This window comes from Dendrobates tinctorius, unplaced genomic scaffold, assembly GCF_039654945.1.
Source record: "Dendrobates tinctorius isolate UK_male_01 unplaced genomic scaffold, ASM3965494v1 ptg000111l, whole genome shotgun sequence".
NCBI classification, from domain to species: domain Eukaryota; kingdom Metazoa; phylum Chordata; class Amphibia; order Anura; family Dendrobatidae; genus Dendrobates; species Dendrobates tinctorius.
In genome coordinates, this window is record NW_027361779.1 from 30,793,346 (window position 1) to 30,807,862 (window position 14,517).

Genomic DNA, 14,517 nt, shown 5'->3' on the forward strand with positions numbered 1-14,517 from the left:
GGCGGCGGGGGGAAGGACCCGCTTAGCGTGTTAGGAGAGTTTAGGGACAGGCTCAGGTTGGAGTTCAAGAGGTATCCCCATCCCTCGTTCTCTACAGTTAGGGCCTTCCTCACCCCATTCCATCCCGTTGTAGGTATAAGTTGCATTGTCCGCTGGACTTTACCTTGTCGGTCGTGACAATAGGTACATCAAAGCGCCAGTTCGCCTTTACAACCATTTTTTGTTCAAATGCCTCTAAATTGTTCAAATGCATGTAAAATGTAAGGCTACTTTCACACAAGCGTTTCCTGGAGCTGCGGAGGGATGCGTGAAGCTCCGCCCACGGCCTAACCTCCTCCGGTCAGCTCCGCCTATGGGCGCATGACGCTGCATGCGACCTGCGTACCCTATTTTTAGCATTGGGTACGCAAGCCGTGCACAGGTATGCGTTTGCCGGCGCATGTGTCCTTTTGATGGTGCGCCGACCTGCGCCAAATGCACCGTGTTGCATTTTGGTGCGCTTGCATACAGAGAAAGACCATGCATAGAAATAGGATCACCACACAGGATACAAATACGTTCAAAAAAAATATTTTTATTGTTAACAAAAGCCAGAAAACACCACACAATAAAAACATTTAAAAACCATCAAAAGGTAAGACATGAAAACTCCTACAAAGATCAAAATGTCATATTCAGTGTTTAATAATAGTATAACACTATATCCACTTGCCGCTTATAATTAATATTGCACACAAAAAGGTATCATATATCACATAGAAATGCTGCTAGCATAGTACCCTGAGTAGATAACTAAGGGGAAAAAAAAATAAGGCAAAAAATGCAGCCCCTGTTCTCAAGAAAAATAATCTGCATATAAATGTGAGCCCAATAGGCACCATATATAATGCCCACTGCCGCTTGTAATTAATATTGCACAAAAGAGATATCACATATCACATCAAAATGCTGCTAGCATGGTACCATGAATGGATAACTGAGGAAATGCTCACCTTGAGAAAGACACCGTGTCGGGACGCGTGGGTCTCCTCCATGATCTCTTGATAACCTCTTTGACCGCACTGCTGCTATCTAGATGACGGGGTGACTGACTTGTTTCTCTGTCTGGACTTTTGTAGGGTGATGTATGCAGCCTGTTTAACCCTGACTCAGGTTAACCATTCCCTTACTATACATATATGCCATCTGCAGTGGCAGGCTGGGCCGGGTGGCAGGGATGCATTTGCCCCCCGGGCCGTTCCCCAGACTGTACTTTTTATTGCGGCCGCCAAAACTTCACTGCTCAGATACTCTCTGTGCACCTATGGCCCGAAAAGCGGCCACAAGCACTCCATTGTAACCCTTTGTGGATCTTTTGCTCACACACCAAAAGCATTCAGTACAATACAGGGTACATTGATGAAGGTCATAAGACCGAAACGTCACTGACTGTATGTACTATATCTTATTAAAATATCACCTTTCGCATCATTATTCCACGTGTGTGTGCCAAGTTTATATATTATTGATCACGGATTGGGCCCCTACTTGTGCACCACCTTTTGGAGTTGTGCCAACGTTTTTCATTACTAAAACTTCATTTGTGGCCGGGCTGGCAGACTCCTTCCTGATAGTGCATGAATGATGCATCCACATGTATTTGCGTCTTTGAGACGCGAATACATTTGAATGCATTATATCCGGCACAGAGCAGAGCATCGCTGTTGTTGCTGCTCCGCGGCCTAGCGTGCAGCAGAGTGATGAGGTCATCATGCTGCGACCTCCTCACACTGCTGCTGGCGACGCAGAGCAGGGCAGAAGAGGCAGGGACAAGGCAGCCGGCGGGAAGAATGGTGAGCAGCAGCGCTCCAATGAGGAGCAGGAGCTGAGCTGCTGAAGATTGGAGAGCTGTCATTTGCTGTGCATAAGGTATGGGGCATGAATCCATGGTGTTAGTCCACAAGGGCAGCCGCACAGCATTGTGTGTATGAGTGTGTGTGTGTATGAGAGTGTGAATATGAGTGTGTGTATGAGTGTGTGTGCGTGTTCAGACGGGCAGTGTGGAGGGAGGACATTATAGAGACTAGGGGCAGTATGTGGTGGACATTACGGAGACGAACATTATGGAGAGGGACGGTGTAGGTTGGATATTATGGGATGGAGAGGTATGTTTTGGAGAGGGGTGGTGTATGGGGTATATTATAGGGAGAGTCAGCGAATGGGATATTATGGAGATGGGTGGTGTAGCCAGGATATTATGGAGAGGGACATTTATCATGGGGAGGGGCGGCATGTGTGGGGGTATATTATGGTGATGGGCGGTGTAGGGGGTATATTATGGTGAGGGGTGATGTGAGGGTATATTATTGGGAGAGGAGTTGTGTAGGGGGTATATTATGGTGAGGGGTGGTGTAGGGGGTATATTATGGTGAGGGGTGGTGTAGGGGGTATATTATGGGGAGGGGTGGTGTAGGGGTTATATTATGGGGAGGGGGCTGTATGGGGTATACTATGGGAAGGATCAGCGAAGGGGATTTTAGGTAGAGGAGTTGTGTAGGGGGTATATTATGGAGAGGGGTGGTGTGGGGGTATATTATGGGGATAGGAGTTGTGTAGGGGTATATTATGGGGAGGTGCGGTGTAGGGGGTATATTATGGTGAGGGGCGGTGTAGGGGTATATTATGGGGAGGGGCGGCGTAGGGGGGTATATTTTGGTGAGGGGCGGCATAGGGGGCATACTATGGGGAGGTGCGGTGTAGGGGGTATATTATGGTGAGGGGCGGTGTAGTGGGTATATTATGGGGAGGGGTGGTGTAGGGGGTATATTATGGTGAGGGGCGGTGTAGGGGGTATATTATGGTGAGGGGCGGCGTAGGGGGTATATTATGGTGAGGGGCGGCGTAGGGGTTATATTATGGGGAGGGGTGGTGTAGGGGGTATATTATGGAGAAGGGTGGTGTGGGAGGGATACTATGGAGAGAGACAGTCTAGGGGGATTTTTTCTGTAGGAAGCACATTGATGGACAATTATTACAACATGGTAGATATTTATACTTTGTTGGCAGTATAATGATTTTACAACGGAGCAAAATTCTCCTGGTCACGATGAGAGCCACGCACGTTGTTTATAAAAGCTCGGCGGCTCTCATCGTGGCCAGGAGTATTTTGCTCCGTTGTAAAATCATAAGCGCACAGGAAAAGGGCTAAGCCTCCTGATGTACCCTAATATGATAGTGTAGGGCGAAACGCGTTGAAGCAACATTGCCGAGGTGTGAAGAGTTTAATATCACGGCTTAACATCTCAGGCACATTGTGGACATATGAATCCCATTATGAGTACGGGGATGAGGCAAAATTGCCGGGATGTGGTAGAGCCTTAAGTTTATGGCTCAGTATACTAGCAGACTATATTAATGTTACTCCCATGTGAATAAGGGGATAGCATGTGCATATGAGAGGTGACATCTACGGACTGAGTGAGTGAGATAAATCATTCGGTCACTGGCTGGCATCTGTTTCAATTGGGCAAAGGAGCCTTTGTGTAGTCAACGGATGACACTGTATTAGGGAGATTCCGTTATTCTATTGGGGACAATGTGCAATAGCATTAGCACTTTAGTCTACGGATATTGGAGTGCAAAATTGGCTATTAATGATTGGCAATGATGCAATGGTACAGTGGGGAAAAAAAGTATTTAGTCAGTGAGCAATAGTGCAAGTTCCACCACTTAAAAAGATGAGAGGCGTCTGTAATTTACATCATAGGTAGACCTCAACTATGGGAGACAAACTGAGAAAAAAAAATCCAGAAAATCACATTGTCTGTTTTTTTTTTCATTTTATTTGCATATTATGGTGGAAAATAAGTATTTGGTCAGAAACAAAATTTCATCTCAATACTTTGTGATATATCGTTTGTTGGCAATGACAGAGGTCAAACGTTTTCTGTAAGTCTTCACAAGGTTGCCACACACTGTTGTTGGTATGTTGGCCCATTCCTCCATGCAGCTCTCCTCTAGAGCAGTGATGTTTTTGGCTTTTCGCTTGGCAACACGGACTTTCAACTCCCTCCAAAGGTTTTCTATAGGGTTGAGATCTGGAGACTGGCTAGGCCACTCCAGGACCTTGAAATGCTTCTTACGAAGCCACTCCTTCGTTGCCCTGGCGGTGTGCTTTGGATCATTGTCATGTTGAAAGACCCAGCCACGTTTCATCTTCAATGCCCTTTCTGATGGAAGGAGGTTTGCACTCAAAATCTCATGATACATGGCCCCATTCATTCTTTCATGTACCCGGATCAGTCGTCCTGGCCCCTTTGCAGAGAAACAGCCCCAAAGCATGATGTTTCCACCACCATGCTTTACAGTAGGAATGGTGTTTGATGGATGCAACTCAGTATTCTTTTTCCTCCAAACACGACAAGTTGTGTTTCTACCAAACAGTTCCAGTTTGGTTTCATCAGACCATAGGACATTCTCCCAAAACTCCTCTGGATCATCCAAATGCTCTCTAGCAAACTTCAGACGGGCCCGGACATGTACAGGCTTAAGCAGTGGGACCCGTCTGGCACTGCAGGATCTGAGTCCATGGTGGCGTAGTGTGTTACTTATGGTAGGCCTTGTTACATTGGTCCCAGCTCTCTGCAGTTCATTCACTAGGTCCCCCCGCGTGGTTCTGGGATTTTTGCTCACCGTTCTTGTGATCATTCTGACCCCACGGGGTGGGATTTTGCGTGGAGCACCAGATCGAGGGAGATTATCAGTGGTCTTGTATGTCTTCCATTTTCTAATTATTGCTCCCACAGTTGATTTCTTCACTCCAAGCTGGTTGGCTATTGCAGATTCAGTCTTCCCAGCCTGGTGCAGGGCTACAATTTTGTTTCTGGTGTCCTTTGACAGCTCTTTGGTCTTCACCATAGTGGAGTTTGGAGTCAGACTGTTTGAGGGTGTGCACAGGTGTCTTTTTATACTGATAACAAGTTTAAACAGGTGCCATTACTACAGGTAATGAGTGGAGGAAAGAGGAGACTCTTAAAGAAGAAGTTACAGGTCTGTGAGAGCCAGAAATCTTGATTGCTTGTTTCTGACCAAATACTTATTTTCCACCATAATATGCAAATAAAATGAAAAAAAACCAGACAATGTGATTTTCTGGATTTTTTTTTCTCAGTTTGTCTCCCATAGTTGAGGTCTACCTATGATGTAAATTACAGACGCCTCTCATCTTTTTAAGTGGTGGAACTTGCACTATTGCTGACTGACTAAATACTTTTTTTCCCCACTGTATATCCATATATAGTATATCCATATATGCAACAATTGTTAAACACTTCCCTTAAAAAAGATGCCTAGTGAGATTTTCCCTCATTAAAGGGTGTCTTGGAGTCCATGAATACAATGTTGTATAATTATATTAGAGTCCTTTATGACCCCCTCTTGTGATAGGGGTTGATTGGACAGATTGCACACAAGCACGGTGGATGATTTGATATATTATTTATTCACAATTTATTAAAAGTTAAGTTTTATTATTTTTCCACCACAGTCAGTGATTTTTGCAATTATGGTAATTGGTTGGATTTGTATCTGGTGTAAGGGTGCCAATTCAGTGAAATCTCTAATACTGACTACATCTCATAAGTAGTGAGGTTCCTGTATGATCCGCTGTCTGATGATAAAGGTAGCAATAACTCCCAGTATCTTCTTACCATAGATAAGCACATACTGGGAGCTACATGTTCATGTCATACGAGTGTATCATGGGGCTGATCTAACACTGAAATTGACCACTGTAATAAGCGTGGTGCTGCATTCATCTACTGACGGTGGTTCTATTGTTACATTCATCTACTGACGGTGGTTCTGTCGCTGCATTCATCTACTGATGGTATTCATGACCCTGCATTCATCTACTGATGGTGGTTCTGTCCCTGCATTCATCTAGTGATGGTGGTTCTGTCCCTGCATTCATCTACTGATGGTGGTTCTGTCGCTGCATTAATCTACTGATGGTGGTTCTGTTACTCCGTTCATCTACTGATGATGGTTCTGACCCTGCATTCATCTACTGATGGGTGGCTGTGTCCCTGCTTTCATCTACTGATGGTGGTTCTGTCCCTGCATTCATTTACTGACGTGGTTCTGTTGCTGCATTCATCTACTGATGGTGGCTGTGTCCCTGCATTCATCTACTGATGGTGGTTCTGTCCCTGCATTCATCTACTGATGGTGGGTCTGTCCCTGCATGTATCTACTGATGGTGGTTCTGGCCCTGCATGTATCTACTGATGGTGGTTCTGGCCCTGCATGTATCTACTGATGGTGGTTCTGGCCCTGCATGTATCTACTGATGGTGGTTCTGTTGCTGCATTCATCTACTGATGGTGGTTCTGACCCTGCATTCATCTACTGATGGTGGCTGTGTCCCTGCATTCATCTACTGATGGTGGTTCTGGCCGTGCATTCATCTACTGACAGTGGTTCTGGCCCTGCATTCATCTACTGATGGTGGTTCTGGCCCTGCATTCATCTACTGATGGTGGTTCTGTTGCTGCATTCATCTACTGATGGTGGTTCTGACCCTGCATTCATCTACTGATGGTGGTTCTGGCCCTGCATTCATCTACTGATGATGGTTCTGTCGCTGCATTCATCTACTGATGGTGGCTGTGTCCCTGCATTCATCTACTGATGGTGGTTCTGTCCCTGCATTCATCTACTGATGGTGGGTCTGTCCCTGCATGTATCTACTGATGGTGGTTCTGGCCCTGCATGTATCTACTGATGGTGGTTCTGGCCCTGCATGTATCTACTGATGGTGGTTCTGGCCCTGCATGTATCTACTGATGGTGGTTCTGTTGCTGCATTCATCTACTGATGGTGGTTCTGACCCTGCATTCATCTACTGATGGTGGCTGTGTCCCTGCATTCATCTACTGATGGTGGTTCTGGCCGTGCATTCATCTACTGACAGTGGTTCTGGCCCTGCATTCATCTACTGATGGTGGTTCTGGCCCTGCATTCATCTACTGATGGTGGTTCTGTTGCTGCATTCATCTACTGATGGTGGTTCTGACCCTGCATTCATCTACTGATGGTGGTTCTGGCCCTGCATTCATCTACTGAGGATGGTTCTGTCGCTGCATTCATCTACTGATGGTGGTTCTGTTGCTGCATTCATCCACTGATGGTGGTTCTGGCCCTGCATTCATCTACTGATGATGGTTCTGTCGCTGCATTCATCTACTGATGGGGGTTCTGTTGCTGCATTAATCTACTGATGGTGGCTTTGTCCCTGCATTCATCTACTGATGGTGGTTCTGTCCCTGCATTCATCTACTGATGGTGGTTCTGTCCCTGCATTCATCTACTGATGGTGGTTCTGTCCCTGCATTCCATCTACTGATGGTGGTTCTGGCCCTGCATTCATCTACTGATGGTGGTTCTGTTGCTGCATGTATCTACTGATGGTGGTTCTGTTGCTGCATTCATCTACTGATGGTGGTTCTGACCCTGCATTCATCTACTGATGGTGGCTGTGTCCCTGCATTCATCTACTGATGGTGGTTCTGGCCGTGCATTCATCTACTGACAGTGGTTCTGGCCCTGCATTCATCTACTGATGGTGGTTCTGGCCCTGCATTCATCTACTGATGGTGGTTCTGTTGCTGCATTCATCTACTGATGGTGGTTCTGACCCTGCATTCATCTACTGATGGTGGTTCTGGCCCTGCATTCATCTACTGATGGTGGTTCTGTCCCTGCATTCATCTACTGATGGTGGTTCTGTCCCTGCATTCCATCTACTGATGGTGGTTCTGGCCCTGCATTCATCTACTGATGGTGGTTCTGTTGCTGCATTCATCTACTGATGGTGGTTCTGACCCTGCATTCATCTACTGATTGTTGGCTGTGTCCCTGCATTCATCTACTGATGGTGGTTCTGTCCCTGCATTCATCTACTGATGGTGGTTCTGTCCCTGCATTCCATCTACTGATGGTGGTTCTGTTGCTGCATTCAACCACTGATGGGGGTTCTCTCCCTGCATTCATCTACTGATGGTGGCTGTGTCCCTGCATTCATCTACTGATGGTGGTTCTGTTGCTGCATTTATCTACTTGTTGGTGGTTCTGGTGCTGCATGTATCTACTGATGGTTCTGTCACTTCATTCTACTACTGGTTCTGATCATGTTCACATGTAGCAAACCATAATGTGCTTCATGGCTATGTTAAAACTGAAAATTATATGGTTCCATATGTGATATTTGAGGTTCTGTAGGCATGTCCAGGTGTGACCAGTATAGAGCATTGTAAAAAAAAATCCTAGGTAATGATGAGAAGCATTGCATACTTTGCTTTACTACATATCTCAAAATGTATATCCAGTTTAAAATTAATAATACATGAGCATAATATGTGATTTGTCTGATCAATAGAAACGCTCATCTGAGCTGATCCAAGTACCATCAGGTTTTTCATTGAGCAGCTCTCAGACAGGCAATACAGTAGTAGGCATATAGCCTATGAAGCAGCCGGAGGTAAACATGTTAAAGGGGTTGTCCAGATTTAAGTTACAAGTCACTCTGTGACTGCAGACTCGTGAATCCTCACATTGCTCGCAGTGCTGTTGTGATTCGGCGGGCGTGTGACGGCAGGTATGTGATTTGCATACATGACAACTAGCCTTGCTCGGCCCCACTTATTACACCTGTATCGAGCAAGGCTAGACACAGTCTAGTTGTAATATGGCCGGGAATATACACATCACATACTTGATCACATAAGTGCCCGCTCCCACCGCCAGCACCAGAAAATCCTCACAGCGCACATGGTGTGAGGATTCACATATAGTGACTTTAGACTTGTAGCTTAAAATCGGACAACCTTTTTAACGATGGGCCGCAACTCATGGGCCACTTCTGTGTGCTTGCCCCCCTGGCTAAAATCTGCCAGCCAGCCCCTGGCCATCTGTGTTCTCTAGGCTCAATGAGCATTATATATGGTGCATACTAGGTTCACATTTATATGCAGATGATCTTTCATGAGAACAGGGGTTGTACTTTTCCTCAGTTATCCATTCAGGGTACTATGCTAGCAGCATTTCTATGTGATATATGATTCCTTTTTGTGTGCAATATTAATTATAAGCGGCAAGTGGATATAGTGTTATACTATTATTAAACACTGAATATGACATTTTGATCTTTGTAGGAGTTTTCATGTCTTACCTTTTGATGGTTTTTAAATGTTTTTATTGTGTGGTGTTTTCTGGCTTTTGTTAACAATAAAAATATATATATTTTTTTTAACTTATTTGTATACTGTGTGGTGATCCTATTTCTATGCATGGTCTCTTTCTCTGTATGCTAGTTCCTCATTTTTTCATGCATAAGTGATCCCCCAGTGATTATACATTGGATTCAATATTATTTGGATGGAGCCCACTTGATTTTGTTTTATTTGTATTTTGGTGCGCTCGGCGCCGTCAAAAGGATGCATGCACCGGCAAACACATACCTGCGCACGCTCTGCGTACCCAATGCTAAAGATAGGGTACGCAGGTCGCATGCAGCGTCATGCGCCCATAGATGACTGGAGGAGGTGCGGCCGTGGGCGGAGCTTCACGGCGGCCGTGCGCATCCCTCCGCAGCTCCAGGAAACGCTAGTGTGAAAGTAGTCTAAGAAAAAACACAATTTTACGTCTCCTGACGTTTTGTGTCTACAGTTCTTATGCAGATCTATATAATTCCATGGTAACATAATAACACGTTTGTGTTTTCTGTTCCCGCAGTTATGTTGTCATTTATCTGCATGATAATATTCACTAACATAAAATTGGTGGATTAGCAAAAAATAAAAAAAAATTTGGTGAAAAAAAAACAACAGACCGCAAAGAGATTATTTGCTGTCTGGTAGTACAGAAACCAGCATGCTTGCATAGGAGCCACAGACATAAAATGAGTTTCATTAATTTTACTACCAAAATTGCATTAACTTTTATGTTATACCCTGGATAAATAAAACTGTGAAGGTGAAGAAAGCCTTCATAGAGCAAATACAAAATGCAAATTCACAATACAAATAATTCCTTAGATTAAGATATTCACATATATATATTTAGACCCTGATTCATTAACACTGGCATTGTGCACGTCAGTATTAATAAGGGGTCTGATGGAGTAAGATGATGCAAACATATCAGGCGCATCTTTTAAATGCAGTGCAACTCTGCCATATATGTTCTCCAATCATGGACTGGAGCACATTTCTAGAATAAGTTATACCACCAGAGTGTTTGACATTTCATGAATTTAACCCCTTTGCAACATACGCTGTACTAGTATTGCTCTGTGGGAGGCGCAGCATCACACTGAGCGCTGTGACGATCGCGTGCGGGTGTCAGCTGTATGTGACAGCTGACACCCCGCAGCAACACCTATGATCGTGGGCATTTAACCCCTCAGTAGTGACAGCGGCATAGAGAAGCATTGCGCAGGGAGGGAGCTCCCTGCGCTCTTCCATCAAAACAATGCGATACGATCACGTTGTTCTGGTGGTCTCCGTGGAGACCCCCGGCATCAAGATGGCCGCGGGGTCTTTCTGGATCCTGCAGGGAAGGTGGCTTGTGAGCGCTTGCTGAGAGCAGATGCTGGCATGCTTCCTTCCCTGCCTGTCAGATACTGATCTGAAACTCTGCTGTGCAGAGTGTCAGATCAGCGATCTGTTGTAAAATAGTAATGTTCCATACTGGGAAAATGTAATTTAGTTAAAAAAAAAAATATGTGTAAAAATATATTTTTTTAAAATCCCCAAATGAAGAAAATAAAATAAATATTTTACCAATAAATACATTTATTTACTGCATGTTAATAAAAAAAACAATAAAAGTAGACATATTTGGTATCGTCACATCCATAATGACCCACTAGTTAACCCCTTCATTGAACATTAAAAAAATAAAAAGGAGGCAAAAAACAATGCTTTAACATCATACCACAGAACAAAAAGAGCAATAAAACTCAATCAAAAAGATGGATGTAAATAAAAACGGTACTGCTGAAATTGTCATCTAATCCCGCAAAAAACAAACTGCCATACAGCTCCATCAGAAGAAAAGTAAAAAAGTTATAGCTCTCAGAATAAAGTGATGCAAAAATAATTATTTTTTCTATAAAATAGCTTTTATTATGTAAAAGCTCCAAAACATAAAAAAAATATAAATAAGGTATCGCTGTAATCGTACTAATCCGAAGAATAAAACCGCCTTACCAATTTTACCAATGCAATGGTATAAAATAAAAATAAAAAAAGCAATTCATGAAGTGCTGGCTTTTGTTCATTCTGTCTTCCAAAAATTGGAATAGAAAGCAATCAAAAAATGTCATGTGCCCTAAAAAGTTACCAATAGAAACATAAGCTCATTCCGCAAAATCAAGCCCTCACATGACTGTCGGCAGAAATATGAAAAAATTATAGCTCGGAATAAAAAGCAATCAAAAAATGTCATGTGCCCGAAAATGGTACCAATAAAAGTCAACTCGTCCCGCAAAAAAAAAGATCTCACATGACTCTGTGGGTCAAAATATGTAAAAATTATAGCTCTCAAAATATAGTGATGCAAAAACTAGTTTTCACAGTAAAAAGCATCTTTTAGTGTGTCACAGCAACCAAACATGAAAACCCGATATAAATCTGGTATCGCTGTAATCGCACCAACCTGAAGAATAAAGTCGCCTAATCACTTATACCGCATGAGGAATGGCGTAAAAAATAAATAAAACCAATTCTTAACATGCTGTTGATTTTTTCATTCTGCCTCCCAAAGATTGCAGTAAGGCTTGGTGCACATTTATCCTGCTCTCTGCGCTGAGCGCTTACACTGGGGTTTCCAGGTAAATCTCTGAAATACATGATTCAGACAGAACCCCGGTGAGGTGAGGCAGAAGGAGGCACTGTGATCTGTGATCCGGCAGTGTCCGTCTTTTTAGGATTGCATAACAGTGCCGTTGGCCACAGTTTTGTGCACTTCTGAAAAGGGCACCGCAGAACAGAAGCCAGAGTTACTCTGCTGCCTCACTATAGTGAATGGATCCATCGGGGGTTTCATCTGAATCACATCACTCAGAGATTTGGATAGAAAGCCCAAAGTAAGTGGTCAGCGTAATGCGCCGGATAACTGTGATCCCAAACGTTATGTAAAATGTTCCCAATAAAAGCTTCCACTCAATCCACAAAAAAAGTAAGTCCCCAATCAGATTTGTCATATCTTAACGGAAATATAGGGGGCTTCCACATTACTGGTAGCACAAAGGCTCTGGAAAAGCAAAATGGCTCCTCACCCGCCCAAAAAAAATCAACAAATTCTCCGCTCCCAAATCCAAATGCCCCCCTCTCTTCTGAGGCCCAGTGTGCTTAAACAACATTGAATGTCCACATGTTTGGCATGTCTGCAGTGATGAGAGCCCACCTAATTTACAGATGTGTGTCTCCAGAAGCATAATGTACTGGTCACTACAACCTCAGTTTTCAATTTTCACTGAGCAACATCCACTGCTGCCTGTTTCTAGAAAACACCAATGGAGTCAAAATCATCACTACATCTGTAGATAAATTCCCAAAGGGTCATCATTTCCAAAATGGGGTCACTTGAGGGGGGATTCTGCTTTTCTAGCACTTAGGGACTCTTTATATGGAATCCACAAACTAGTCTAGGAAAATGTACTCCAGGAGGCAAAAAGCGCTCCATCCCTCCTGAGTCACTCCGTATGGCAAAGTAGTACAGTACAGCCACATATGGGGTATTTCTATATTTAGAAGAAATTGTGAGGCAATTTCTGGTGCCATTTTTATCCATTTCCCAGTGTGAAAATGTAAAACTTGGGGCTAACACACTATCTTGGTGGTAAAAATGTAAATTATTTTATCATCACTGAGCAATGGTATGAAAGTTGCGACACACCTGTGGTATCAATACACTGCACACCTAGATGAATTCATTGAGAGGTTTAATTGGTAAAATGGGGTCACCTTATGGGGGTTCTGCTGTTTTGGCACCTCAGGGGCTCTGCCAATGTATCTTCCATTCTGAACTTTGCACTGTGCCTCAAAAGTAGTTTTCAACCAGTATGGCAACAGAGTGGCTTTTAACAGGGAAAAATGCAAAGTACTACATCTGGGCAATAAAAATGAAAAAAAGCATATACAGAGTGAGAGGAATAGGGCTAAACAGCAGCACATGTGAAAAAGACTTGGATATACTAATAGATCACAGACTGAACACGAGTCAACAGTGTGATGCAGCAGCAAAAAAGGCAAATGAAATTCTTGAATGTATTAACAGAAGCATACAGTCTAGATCACGTGAAGTCATTATTGCCCTCTACTCCTCTTTGGTCAGACCTCATTTGGAATACTGTGTCTTGATTTGGGCACCACATTTTAAAAAAGACATCAACAAACTGGAGCAGGTTCAGAGAAGAGCGACCAGTATGGTGACCGGTCTGCAAACCATGTCCTATGAGGAACGGTTAAAGGATTTGGGTATGTTTAGGTTGCAGAAAAGAAGACTGAGAGGAGACTTAATAGCTGTCTACAAATATCTCAAGGGCTGTCACATTAATAATAATAATAATAATCTTTATTTATATAGCGCCAACATATTCCGCAGCGCTTTACAGTTTCAAACACAACAGTCATAGGTAACAATGTTAACGATACAATAATTAAAGCAAAATAAGACAACCCTGCTTGTGAGAGCTTACAATCTACAATGAGATGGGGGAGATACTAAGTACAGGTGTGTATTTACAATCATGTATTTACAATGATGGTCCAGCCATCTTGAGAGAGTTGGGGATAGATAGAGATAGTAAATTGGCTACACACACACTTACACATTAAATAACTTTGATTAGGGATCGTGATAGGCCGCTCTGAACAAGTGTATTTTGAGGGAGCGACTAAAGCTATGAAAATTGTGGATGGTCCTAATTTCTTTGGGTAGTGCATTCCAGAGGATTGGCGTAGCGCTGGAGAAATCTTGGAGTCGGGACTGGGAGGTATGGATTAGTGCAGAGGTTAGTCGAAAGTCATTTGCAGAGCGCAGCGGTCGGTTAGGCCGATAGACAGAAATGAGGGAGGAGATGTAGGGGGGTGCCATACTGTGGAGAGCTTTGTGGGTGAGAACAAGTACTTTGAATTGGATTCTATAATGAATGGTCAGCCAGTGTAATAACTGGCGAAGAGCAGACACATCTGAATACCAATTAGTTAGATGGACGACCCTGGCTGCTGCATTAAGGATAGACTGGAGAGGGCAAAGTCGAGTAATGGGGAGGCCAATTAATAGAGCGTTGCAGTAGTCCAGGCGGGAGTGGGTCAAGGCAACAGTGAGGGGTTTTGTTGTTTCCATGGTGACAAAAGGGCAGATGCTTGAGATGTTCTTTAGGTGTAAGCAGCAAGAGTGGGCAAGAGATTGTATATGGGATGTGAAGGAGAGATTGGTGTCAAACATAACCCCAAGACAGCGCGCATGCTG